Below are 13,217 nucleotides of genomic sequence, written 5' to 3' on the forward strand. Positions count from 1 at the left end.
TTTGAAGACAGTGGCTGGAATGCCACCTCTGGGAAATGTGCTGCCCCAAGCACGTGCTTGCTTTGCTGGTGCCTAAAGCCAGTCCTGTTAATATGGGATAGGATTTCAGAGATAGTGGTGAGGGAACTAAACACCAAAATCCTACAGAATCTGGATGGCATTTGGGCCCCCATCTCCCTTGTGTTCTTTTGAAATACCAGCTAAAATTACAAGAGAAGGGGTATGATTTCTCTTCAGATATTCCTTCATTATTAAAGTGAAGCCACCCCACACCTATATTCGGCCGAGAATCTCAAAGACCTTTAAGAGTGTTAAATGATTAAATGTTATTTACTTAAAATGAGTTTGGGCATCCAAACACCTTAGGCGGTTTCGGAGCTTCCTGAGCTGAATTCACAGTCTTAGGTGGACACCCGTCCCAGGGAGAGACCCCCATGTGTAGGCAGAGCTCACACTCTGCCATCTCTTATACTGACGTTGTGAAACCCGCATGCAAATCTCTGCTCCTGATGGTTCCTGTTTAAATACAAATCCCTGATTGGAGGAGCCTCAGTCTCCCCCCAGACACAGAACTGCCCGGGCCTGGCTACTGGGGACAGTTTGCAACTTCACTTAAGATGAACCTGCTGCTGATTTTCCTGTTCATGCTGGTGGCCCCTTTAGGTACGTTTCTACTGGGGGTCAGGAGGGTTCCTTGATGCAGCACCTGCAGAAGAGAAGATGCTTAAGGCAGCCTAAGGGAATGAGATGCCCGGATCCCAATGCAATTCAGTGGCAGTTCGGTGCCTCACTCCCTTAGACGTGGTCTCAGGGTGTTTAATTTTCTCATGTTCCGGCTCCCAGGGGATAGGAGCCTGGCTCACTAGTTCATTTCTGTGTTTCCTTCCCAGGTGTCCTCTCCCAAGTGCAGCTGAAGGAAATGGGCCCGGGAGTGGCGAAACCCGGGGAGTTCCTAACACTCATTTGTACCATTTCCAGAGATTCGGTTACTAGCACCAGTGCCACGGGGGCCTGGTTCCAGCAACCTATGGGGAAAGAGCCAGAACTGGTGGCACGTATATTGTATAGATCTAGTAGTTGGCACACTGACTATGCCACCGCTCTGCAGAGTTGAGTGATCATCTCCCAAGACACTTCCAAGAACCAGTTCTCCCTGCAGCTCTGCTTGCTGACAGCTGCAGACACGGCCACTTATTACTGTGCCAAAGACATAGTGACACAGAGTAAAGCAGGGGAAGTGGATTCTGACCACTTAATTGTCACAATTTGAACTGAAAGAGCTGAGATTCTCCTCCACCACTGGCTCCCCAACACCCTCTCCCCCCCCCCCCCCCAAAACACAACCTCTCCATGTACATCAACAGAAAATGCAAAGGAGAGGTGGATAAGGAATCTGAGCGAACTTCTTCTGTCTCTGTAAACCAAGGTGCTGGCAGGAACAGGAGGATCATGAGCTTCAGTGACACTCATCAACCTCCTGCTGGCAATATTTCCAAAAGCACTACCAGCTCTTGTCCAGCAAAATGAAATATTATAGATCTTCGAAAGGCTTTGCGGACAAACACACAAACAAATCCAGTCCTTCCCCAACTGAATGAGAAAGAGAAATAGTGAAAGAGACAGGAAGGCACTGACTGAAAAATTGAGGTTTTTTTGAGGAGTTTCCAGGAGCACCTACTTGAATCAGGTTCATGAGGAGAATGAAGATGATGATGCTGACAGTGATGATGATAATAATGTTCAGGGTTGGATCTTTGTAGTGGCCCTGGCCCCGCACTGCCCCTTTGTGGCAGGGCTGGGATGCAGTGTCAGAACCTTGCCACTCTCAAGTTCACTTGCCCGTCTCTCTGTGGCTGGCCGGTTGCAGCCTAATGGTCTCCTTCCCCACAATCACCCCTTGATCAGGGCAGTGGACCTAGTGGTTAGAGTCCAGGTAAATCAGGCCAAATGTCTAGGCGGGGTGGCCCAATGGCCAGGGTCCATATACAGTCCCTCCCATGTGGGAACAGTGTCGTCTAATGGCCAGAGTCCATACAATCCCCCTCACAAGCAGGATAGTGCAGTCTAGCAGCCAGAGTCCAGGTAACTTTCCCCAAGTGTCAGGGCAGTGTGGAGCAGTGCGGCCTAATGGCCAGAGTCCATACAATCCACCTCACAAGCAGGAGAGTGTGGCCTAGCGGCTGGAATCCAGGTAACTCACCCCAAGTGTCAGGGCAGTGCGGCCTAATGGCCAGAGTCCATACAATCACCATGGGGTGTGGGAGGGTGGTAGGGGAGACCCAGGCTCACCCTCTCCACCAAGCCCTGACCCATGGCACTGGTAGTGGCTAGTTCCCCTTGCCACCAGCTCAGCGGGGATCAGCCCGCAACCTGCCAAGTGTCTGTGTGGCTCTAACGTTATTTGCCTCTAAAGTTCCCCTTGGTCACTTCCTGCCATAAACACTGGATTGTCTGCTCTGTGGGGTCCTCCAGTCTGTTCCCCTCCTGTGATGTACTCCTTCTGGGCATCAGGGTGTGGCCTGGCTTGGCCTGCCTCCCGAATCTGTCCCTCCTTGGGCGCTGACGGCATGCCTCCTGCCCCTCCGGCGGTCAGCCCAGACTGTTCTCCAGTTGGTGCATGCCCAGCAGAGCTTCTGGGGCCTGGCTTCCCCTGCTAGGAAGGAAGGGTTAACCCCTGTGTGACAAAGTGGGACTGGTTTTAATGTTTCCTCTCAATACTGTGTTGGTGCCCCAGCTCTGGCCGACACTCTGTTGCCTGGCAACTAATGGCCAGCCCCTTCCCCCCTGCAAGGGGATGCTTAAGGTGTTGGAGACAGAGAGATCAGGTGACCTCCTGGTCAGGGAAAGAGACACAGCCCAGAGAGGAGGGGCTGGAGGGGGTTGGTAGTTTTTCGAAGCTGGCTGGAAAATGGAAGGGAGCTCCTAGGAGGCTCGGGCCTCCTAGCAAGGCGGTGGCCTCCCTGGGGCCCCAGATGGACCTAACTAAAGGGGGTCCTGTTGTCTATACCGGTAAGACTTGTTTTGGACTATGTTCCTGTCATCTAAATAAACCTCTGTTTTACTAGCTGGCTAAGAGTCATGACTGACTGCAAAGTGGGGGTGCAGGACCCTCTGGCTTCCCCAGGACCCCACCTGCGCGGACTCGCTGTGGGAAGCGCACGGAGGGGCACATGCTGAATGCTCCAAGGTCAGACCCAGGAGGTGAAGCCATGTGAGCTCCTTGCCCTGAAGATAGTCTGCTCCAAGGGAGAGGGGGCTCCTGAAAGTCCTGACTGGCTTTGTGGGGAGCAGTTCCAGAGCATCGCCCAGGGACTCCGTGACACCCTGCAGTACCCGTGCTGGGCCGCTGAGCCCCATCACAATCCTGTATTAACACAAAGAAAACAAACAGCAAGAAACTTCATAAGGAAATCAAAGAAGAGGAACAGGGTCTGTTAGTGGCTCGGAATGACAGCAGGGTACAAAAATGATTGTTCTGTTGCTAGCGTTAGAGCAAAATGAAAATGATAAGTAAAAATAACTCAGGTGGCTGCAAGGATCAGAAATGTAACATAAGCTCCATAAAATCATTTTCTGCAAAGAGTTGCCAAATATTAACACTCACCAGGCAGATATTATCCAGAATATGTGCCTAGGTCATGTCTTCAAAGAGGTCCTGGTAGAGAACATGTTGGATACATTATCTAACAAAGGGCTGGAGGGCCATTCTCGGACAATTTCTGTCTTCTGAAGGCAGCAAATATAACTTCACTAACTCATGTGATGCAAAGAGTATTCCTATCAGCCAAAGACTCCCATTTAACTCAACTGATTCAAATAAAGCTCTTATTAACCAGAAATGTATCAAGGACTCTACAGTGCATGTAGTGCTTTTGCTAGCAATTAGGGCTGTCACCAAATTGCAGCTAACTCGTGCAATTAACTCAAAAAAATTAATTGTGATTAATCACATTTATAACAATAGAATACCAATTGAAATTTATTAAATACTTTTGGATGTTTTTCTACATTTTCAATATTGATTTCAATTACAACACAGACTACAATCTGTACTGTGCTCACTTTATTATTATTTTTATTGCAAATATTTGCACTGTAAAAATGATAAACAAAATAAATAGTATTTTTCAATTCACCTCATACAAGTAGTGAAGTGCAATCTCTTTGTCATGAAAGTGTAACTTACAAATGCAGATTTTTATTTTTGTTGGTTATATAAGTGCACTCAAAAACAAAACAGCATTGAACTTTAGAGCCTACAAATCCACTCATTCCTACTTCTTTTCTGTCAATCGCAAACACAGACAACTTTGTTTACATTGATGGGAGATACTGCTGCCTGCTTCTAACTTACAATGCCACCTGAAAGTGAGAACAGACATTCACATGGCACTGTTGTAGTGGGCCTTGCAAGGTATATACATGGCAGATATGCTAAACATTCGTATGCCTCTTCATGCTTCCACAACCGGAAGTTCCGGAGGACTTGCTTCCATGCTGATGATGTTAGTTAAAAAAATAATGCATCAATTAAATTTGTGACTGTACCACTTGGTGTGGGTGTGTGGGTGTGTGCGGGGGGGAGGGGCGGCTGTATGTCTCCTACTGTGTTTTACCTACCTTCTGCATATATTTCATGTTATAGCTGTCTCGGATGATGATGCAGCATGTTAGTTTTCAGAACACTTTCACAGCAGAACTGATAAAACGCAAAGATAGTGCTGATGTGAGATTTCTAAAAATAGTTACAACACTCCACCCAAGGTTTCAGACAAAAGTTTTGGGGACAGCTTTGCAACGTAGACAAACCCTTAGATGTGGAAACTACAGAACTCAAACCATCAAAAAAGAAACTCAACCTTCTGCTAGTGGCATCTGATTCAGATGATGAAAATGAATATGCATCTGTCTGCACTGCTTTGGATCGTTACCAAGCAGAACCCATCTGTGATGCAGTAGGAGCTGTCTGTGTGGAGTGGGAGAGCAGGGGAGGACTTTAGGGGATGGACGATGCCAGGGCCTGTAACCTGAGCTAGGTAAGGGAGGGGAAAGGTCAACACCTTTGCCCGGGAAGGGGACAAAGGAAGGGAGTGGCAGGAGGGAAGCAGTTTGAGTTTGGGCTTGGGGCTGTGTGGGCGGAATTCAGGGTATCCTAGCTAGGATCCAAGCACTCTGAAAGCCCAGATGGACTCGGTGGAGGGGTCCTGACTGTGCCTGCAAGCTCTGCTGTACCCTGTGTTCCTGTTGTCCAATAAAACTTCTGTTTTACTGGCTGGCTAAGAGTCACTGTGGGTCCCAGGAAGAGGGGTGCAGGACCGGACTCCCCCACACTCCGTGACAACTGGTGGCAGCGGTGGGATATACTGCACCCCGTGGATGGCGCTTCCTGCAGTAAGTGACTGGGGAGCAGTAAAACGAAGGGGTGACTAACCCCTGGGAGTGTGTGCCCACTGCGAAGGACTTTGCAGTAACAGGGTCCCCCGGGGGATTGCAGCGAGCGGTCCCAGGGGCGAAGGAGTCGGCAGCTCGACCCTGGCAGAGAGGTGGTGACCTCACGAAGGGCTGGTGCACTAGGGGTCCCCCTGGAAACCGTGGGGAGTGGCGAGCACCCCGGCCTGTGAGTGGCCAGCAGGAAGATGTATGCCAAGCGGCGCAAGTGTGACTTGCTGGAGCTGTGCAAGCAGAGGGGGCTGCGCCCGGGGAGGCTCAGCAAGGGCCAGCTGATTGCCCAGCTGGAGCAGGGAGACAGCATGAATGAACGGAGCCCTGTCTCTGAGGGAAGCAGCCGGGCAGATACAGCGCCGGCACCAGTGTCTGTCCCCGCTGGGAGTAGTCAACCGGCGGACAAGGGTTTCCCGAGACACCCCCTTCCTGTGCCTAGGAGAAAGGCGGGGAGGAGCCCAGTGTATACCAAGGGCACCGTGACACCCCCGGCCAGCAGAGGATCCTCCCGCCGAAGCTCACCCCCCAGCAGGGGATCCTCCCGGCAATGCTCGGCATCCATGAAGTGGATGCGGCTGGAATATGAAAGGGAGCTGAAATGGGAGGAGCTCGAGTTAAAGAGGCAAGAGCTGGAGGAGAAGGAGAAACAGCGTAAACATGAGCAGGAGGAGAAGGAGAAACAGCGTAAACATGAGCTGGACCTGGCCCGGCTGAGGAGCAGCGAGGCCCCGGCTGCGGTGAGTGAGGGGGGACCCAAGCCTACAAAGAGCTTTGATAAGCACTTGCTGCCCCGGCGTAAGGAGGGGGAGGACATAGATACCTTCCTGACGGCTTTTGAGAATGCCTGCGAGGTGCACAGGGTTGACCCTGCAGACAGGATCGCAGTTCTCACCCCCTTACTGGACTCCACAGCCGTGGAGGTGTACAGCCGACTGAAAGGGGCGGAGGCAGGGGACTACGAACTGTTCAAACAGGCCCTGCTCCGCGAGTTTGGGCTGACTCCTGAGATGTACCGGAAAAAGTTCCGGAGCCAGCGTAAAACCCGTGAGGTCACATACCTACAACTGGTCAAACGGGCACAGGGGTATGCCCGCAAGTGCACAGCTGGGGCCCAAACTAAAGAGGACCTGCTTGACCTACTCATACTGGAGCACCTGTACGAGCAGTGCCCGTCCGACCTGAGGCTGTGGTTGATGGACCAGAAGCCGGAGAACCCACAGCATGCAGGCCAGCTGGCCGACCAATTTGTGGACAGTCGGGCAGGGGATGGCAGGGAGGAGTCTCGAAGGAGCAAGCCTGCCTCAACGCAGAGAGAGAGTCATCATGGGACCTCCCAAAGGGGGCCTATGGAGAACCCCCTCAAAAGGGGAACATCCAGCGGCAGGTCCCTCCGACCCACTCAAGGGGACCCACGAGATATGGGCTGCTATCGCTGTAGCCAACGAGGTCACATACGGGCCCAGTGCCCCAAGCTCAGGGACAGACCAAGCAGACCCAACCCGCAGAGGGTGGACTGGGTAAAAACCCAATCGGAGGAGGGGCTTCATTCCCAGGAAAGGGGGGTTGGCAACATACCACCTGTGGATGCTCCCGGTTCCGGGTTTTTGGTTTACCGGGTGGGCGCGGGGCTGCCCCTCCGGAAAAAGTGCATTGTTTCCCTGGAAGTGGAAGGGAGGAAGGTCACTGGGTACTGGGACACGGGCGCAGAGGTTACGCTGGCCCGGCCCGAGGTGGTGGCCTCAGATCGGATGGTGCCCGACACCTACCTGACTCTGATGGGCGTGGGCGGGACCCCATTCAAGGTACCCGTGGCAAGGGTACACCTGAAATGGGGGGCCAAGGAGGGCCCCAAGGATGTGGGGGTACACCAATATTTGCCCATTGACGTGTTAATGGGAGGGGACCTTGAGGACTGGCCTAGTAACACCCAGAGTGCCCTGGTCGTGACTCGTAGTCAGAGTAGGCAAATGGCACTGCTCCCCGAAAACGGGGAAGGTACTCGACCTGAGGTGCAGGACCCTAACTCAGGGAGCGGGGAACGCCCAGGGACACGGTTCAGAGAGGCTGCGGCCTCAGACCCAGCCAGCAAGAGAGAGCCGGTCCCCATTCCTGTCCCAGCTGCTGAGTTCCAGGCCGAGTTGCAGAAAGATCCCTCCTTGCGGAAGCACAGGGACCGGGCTGACCTTAGTGCGGTACAGACCATGAGGAGAGGTTGCAAGGAGAGGTTCCTGTGGAAGAAGGGGTTCCTGTACCGAGAATGGGCTCCCCCAGGGGAAGTAGAGTCATGGGGGATCAGGAGGCAGCTGGTGGTTCCCCAGAAGTTTCGCCACAAGCTGTTGTACCTGGCCCATGACATCCCTCTCGCAGGGCACCAGGGAATCTGGCACACCAGGCAGAGGCTGCTACAGAACTTTTACTGGCCTGGGGTCTTTACCCATGTTCGACAGTACTGCCAATCCTGTGACCCCTGCCAGAGGGTGGGGAAGGCCCGGGACAAGGGGAAAGCGGCTTTGAGGCCTTTACCCATCATAGAAGAACCTTTCCAGAAGGTGGCCATGGACATAGTGGTACCCCTCAGCAAGACGACCCGGTCAGGGAAGAAATACATCCTGGTGGTGGTGGATTTTGCCACTCGCTACCCCGAGGCGGTGGCCTTGTCCTCTATCGAAGCAGACACAGTGGCAGATGCGCTGCTGACAATTTTCAGCCGGGTGGGGTTCCCCAAGGAGGTCTTAACGGACCAGGGGTCCAACTTCATGTCGGCCCTGCTCCGGTCCTTATGGCAGAAATGTGGGGTCCAGCACAACTGGGCCTCAGCGTATCACCCCCAGTCCAACGGGCTGGTAGAAAGGTTCAACGGGACGCTGAAGATGATGCTAAAAACATTTATGAACCAGCATCCGCAAGATTGGGACAAGTACTTACCTCACCTGCTGTTTGCGTACAGGGAGGTACCCCAGGAATCTACCGGGTTTTCACCTTTCGAACTGTTGTATGGAAGGCGGGTGAGGGGGCCCCTAGACCTGATGAGGGACGAATGGGAGGGGAAGGCCGCTCCCGAGGGAGAGTCAGTGGTGGAGTATGTCCGGACCTTCCGGGAAAGACTGGCCAAGCTCATGGGCCTGGCCAGGGAGAATCTGGCCCGAGCCCAGAGGAGGCAGAAGGTCTGGTATGACCGCACAGCACGAGCCCGTGCCTTCGCCACCGGGGATCAGGTGATGGTTCTTATCCCCGTGAGGAGAAACAAACTCCAGGCCGCCTGGGAAGGGCCCTTCAAGGTTATCAAGCAACTGAATGAGGTAAACTATGTGGTGGAGCTGTCAAACCGGGCACATCACCGTCGTTTGTACCATGTGAACATGATGAAGCCATACTATGACAGGGGGAATGTGGTGTTGGCCGTGTGTGGACATTGGGAGGGGCAGGGAGATGACCCCTTAGTGGATCTATTCCCTTGGACAAAAGCTGGTTCTCCCCTGGAGGCGATTCCCCTCTCTGAGCAACTGACCCCGGGCCAGCACGCTGAGATCAGAGAGGTGCTGCATCTATACCGACAGCTGTTTTCCAACCAGCCTGGACGCACTAATTTGACTGTCCACCGGGTGGAGACCGGGTCACATCCCCCTATAAGATGCTCCCCTTTTCGGGTCACTGGTAAAACTGCCCAGGATCTTGAAAGAGAGGTCAGGGACATGCTGGCTTTGGGGGTGATCCAGCCGTCTTCCAGCCCTTGGGCCTCGCCAGTGGTGCTAGTCCCCAAGAAGGATGGGTCAATCCGGTTCTGTGTGGACTATCGAAAGCTCAATGCCATCACCGTATCTGATGCCTACCCTATGCCCAGGCCTGACGAGCTCCTAGACAAGCTAGGAGGTGCTCGGTACCTCACCACTATGGATCTTACCAAAGGCTACTGGCAAGTGCCGCTGGACGCAGATGCCAGGCTGAAATCGGCCTTTATCACCCCTCTGGCGCTCTATGAGTTTCTGACCCTGCCCTTCGGCCTCAAGGGAGCGCCGGCCACTTTCCAGCGCCTGGTGGATCAGCTACTGAAGGGGATGGAGAGTTTTGCTGTGGCGTATATTGACGACATCTGCGTCTTCAGCCAGACCTGGGAGGACCACATGTCCCAGGTTAAACAAGTCCTAGACCGACTCCGAAAGGCTGGGTTAACAGTAAAGGCTGAGAAGTGCAAGGTGGGGATGGCTGAAGTATCTCACCTGGGCCATCGGGTGGGGAGCGGCTGCCTGAAGCCGGAACCAGCCAAGGTGGAGGTGATCAGAGACTGGCCTGCTCCCCAAACCAAAAAGCAGGTCCAGGCCTTTATTGGGATGGCGGGGTACTATCGAAGGTTCGTGCCCCACTTTAGTGCCATAGCCGGCCCCATCACTGAACTGTGCAAAAAGGGGAAGCCAGACAAGGTGATCTGGACTGAGCAGTGCCAGGAGGCTTTCCAGGCGCTGAAGGAGGCTCTGGTTAGTGGCCCAGTTCTGGCAAACCCAGATTTTGACAAACCCTTTATGGTGTTCACTGATGCCTCAGACACGGGACTGGGGGCAGTGTTAATGCAGGAGGATGAAAAGGGGGAGAGACACCCCATCGTGTACCTGAGTAAGAAGCTGCTACCCCGGGAACAAAGCTACGCGGCCATCGAGAAGGAATGCCTGGCCATGGTGTGGGCCCTTAAGAAGCTAGAGCCATATCTCTTTGGGCGACACTTCACCGTGTACACCGACCACTCTCCCCTAACCTGGCTGCACCAGATGAAAGGAGCCAATGCCAAGCTCCTGAGGTGGAGCCTGCTCCTGCAGGACTATGACATGGACGTGGTCCATGTGAAGGGAAGTGCCAACCTGACAGCGGACGCGTTGTCCCGGAGAGGGGACCCTGAACTTCCCCAGGTCACTGGGCAGAGTGACCCCGCTCAGTTCAGTCTCGAAGGGGGGAGAGATGTGATGCAGTAGGGACTGTCTGTGTGGGGAGTGGGAGAGCAGGGGAGGACTTTAGGGGATGGACGATGCCAGGGCCTGTAACCTGAGCTAGGTAAGGGAGGGGAAAGGTCAACACCTTTGCCCGGGAAGGGGACAAAGGAAGGGAGTGGCAGGAGGGAAGCAGTTTGAGTTTGGGCTTGGGGCTGGATGGGCGGAATTCAGGGTATCCTAGCTAGGATCCAAGCACCCTGAAAGCCCAGAAGGACTCGGTGGAGGGGTCCTGACTGTGCCTGCAAGCCCTGCTGTAACCTGTGTTCCTGTTGTCCAATAAACCTTCTGTTTTACTGGCTGGCTGAGAGTCACTGTGGGTCCCAGGAAGATGGGTGCAGGGCCGGACTCCCCCACACTCCGTGACAATAAGAAAGAAAGAAAATGGAGATTCATCCACTTTGACTCCAACGGAGTTACCACTGAGTTACACCAAAGGTGAATGAGAGAAGAAATAACCCATTTTCTACGGTATTCATACAAGTGTAGACCAACATAACCTAACAATAAAACGATCATTTGTGGTTATAAAACCTTGGCCCTCATGATCTCCTGCAGCAATGAGTTACACAGGTAAATTGTGCAAAAGTCTGTAAAAAAGTATGCCTTTGAAAGAGGAGAAAAATAGTTTGAGACAAACACTTTCAGCAAAGCTGCTGGCCTTTATAAATAGTTTTCAGCATCATGGGCCAGATTTTCAATGGTGTTTAGGTGCTGTCACAGAATCCCCTGGCAATGCTCTAGAACTGCTCCCCACAAAGCCAGACAGGACTTTGGGGAGCCTCCTCTCCCTTGGAGCAGACTGTCTTCAGGGCAAGAAACTTACAGGGCATCACTTCTTGGGTCTCTCCTTGGAGCATTCAGCATCCTCTGCCCCTCTGTGCGCTTCTCACAGCAAGCCCGCCCCAGTGGGGCCTGAGAAAGCTAGGGGGTCCTGCACCCCCACTTTGCAGTCAGATGTGACTCTTAGCCAGCCAGTAAAGCAGACATTTACTCGATGACAGAAACATGATCTAAAACAGAGCTTGTAGGTGCAGAGAATCAGATCCCTCAGCCGAGTCCATTCTGGGGCCCAGTGAAGCAGACCCCCACCTCTGCCCTCAGTCTTTGTCCCCAGCCAGCCCCAGACTGAAAACCTCCTCCAGCCCCTCCTTCTCTGCTGAGTTCCTTTCCCGGGCCAGGAGGTCACCTGACCTCTTTGTTCTCCCACACCTTTAGCATCCCCTTGCAGGGGGAAGGACCTGGCCATTAGTTGCCAAGAGACAGAGGGCCAGCCAGAAACTGAAGCACCAACACAGTATTCAGAGAAAACATTAAGAACAGCCCCACTTTTTCACAGGCACCTAAAATGCAGATATGCATCTAGTAGCAGTTATGAAAGAAAGTCTGGGCTACATACCTAACTCCCACCCAGCGCTTACACTGCGTTTCTTTTCTCCAGCAAACGGTGTTAGATAGAATGTGAGTTGCAATGTCAGGCCGGGGAAAGCAAGGAGGCAAAGTCAGGGCTAAAGTGAAGTCTCGCTCTTCGCGGGCTGGGCTGCAGTTCCAGGTGGGTCCAGTGCACCACTTGCTCCGCAAAGGTAATTATGCTGAGCGGGTGGGAGCTGGAGCTCTGGTCTATATGGCTGCAGTGCTGGAGCATCTGACCACTGAGATTCTGGAACTGGCTGGCAACCAGGATCATCCCCCATCACCTGCAGCTCGCCATCCATAACGACGAGGAGCTCAATAAGCTCTTGGGGAAAGTGACGATCGTTCAAGGCGGTGTACTGCCTAACATCCAGGCCGTGCTGCTGCCCAAGAAAACTGAGAGCCACAAGGCCAAGAGCAAGTAAAGCTGACTGAGGAGTAAACACTTCCCACCCAGTGCTACTCCCTATGCCCCTAACTACACTTTGTGCTTGAAGCCCACAACTCTGAAATGTATCTCTCCTTCTATGAGGGCATATCCCAGAGGAAGCATCTTCTTTAAACTGGAAACTTCCCTCTCAAACCCTTTAAAATCTCTTCGCCATTGGGTGAAAACCCCGTGTACACCTCTGCCCCCAGTGAGTCTCTGTTTAAACACAAGGGTCTGATCCTAGATGCTCCAATGTTCATCCAGGAATATGTCATCCAGAAGCTGGAGCCCACATTAGTTCCACAGTAACTGTACATAAATATAAAATCCCTACAGACTTCAATCTTCTGTTAGCTATTCCTTCACATGTGTATTGGAAAAAATAGGGAGAGAATCGTTTCTCTCTGTAACTGCCTTTCTCTCGTATATTTGCTCCTTCTTTACTCCCAGGAAGATGTCCTCTCTGAAATCCAGTTGGTCTAGTCCAGGGGTCGGCAACTTTTCAGATGTGCTCTGCCGAATCTTCATTTATTCACTCTAATTTAAGGTTCTGCGTGCCAGTCATATATTTTAACATTTTTAGAAGGTCTCTTTCTACAAGTCTATAATATATAGCTAAACTATTGTCGTATGTAAAGTGAATAAGGTTTTTAAAATGTTTAAGAAGCTTCATTTAAAATTAAATTAAAATGCAGAGCCCCCTGGACTGGTGGCCAGAATCCGGCCAGTGTGAGTGCCACTGAAAATTAGCTTGTGTGCTGCCTTCGGCATCCGTGCCATAGATTGCCTACCCCTGGTCTAGTCCATGCCAGGAATCACAGAATCCTAGATATGTAGGGCTGGAGTGGATCTCCAGAAGTCACCTGCTCCATCGCCCCAAGCTGAGGCAGGGCCAAGTACACCCAGAGTTTGGAGAAGGAAGGAGAGAACCTCACGCTGCCCTGGGATGTCTCAAA

The 13,217-nt window shown here is 52.6% G+C and overlaps 1 pseudogene; it reads left to right on the plus strand.

Moving 5' to 3' along the window:
- The first annotated feature begins 11,889 nt into the window (after positions 1–11,889).
- LOC127031892 (histone H2A.J-like) lies at positions 11,890–12,256 on the plus strand (annotated as a pseudogene).
- The last annotated feature ends 961 nt before the right edge of the window (positions 12,257–13,217 follow it).

Source organism: Gopherus flavomarginatus, chromosome 11, assembly GCF_025201925.1.
Source record: "Gopherus flavomarginatus isolate rGopFla2 chromosome 11, rGopFla2.mat.asm, whole genome shotgun sequence".
Classification (NCBI taxonomy): Eukaryota; Metazoa; Chordata; order Testudines; family Testudinidae; genus Gopherus; species Gopherus flavomarginatus.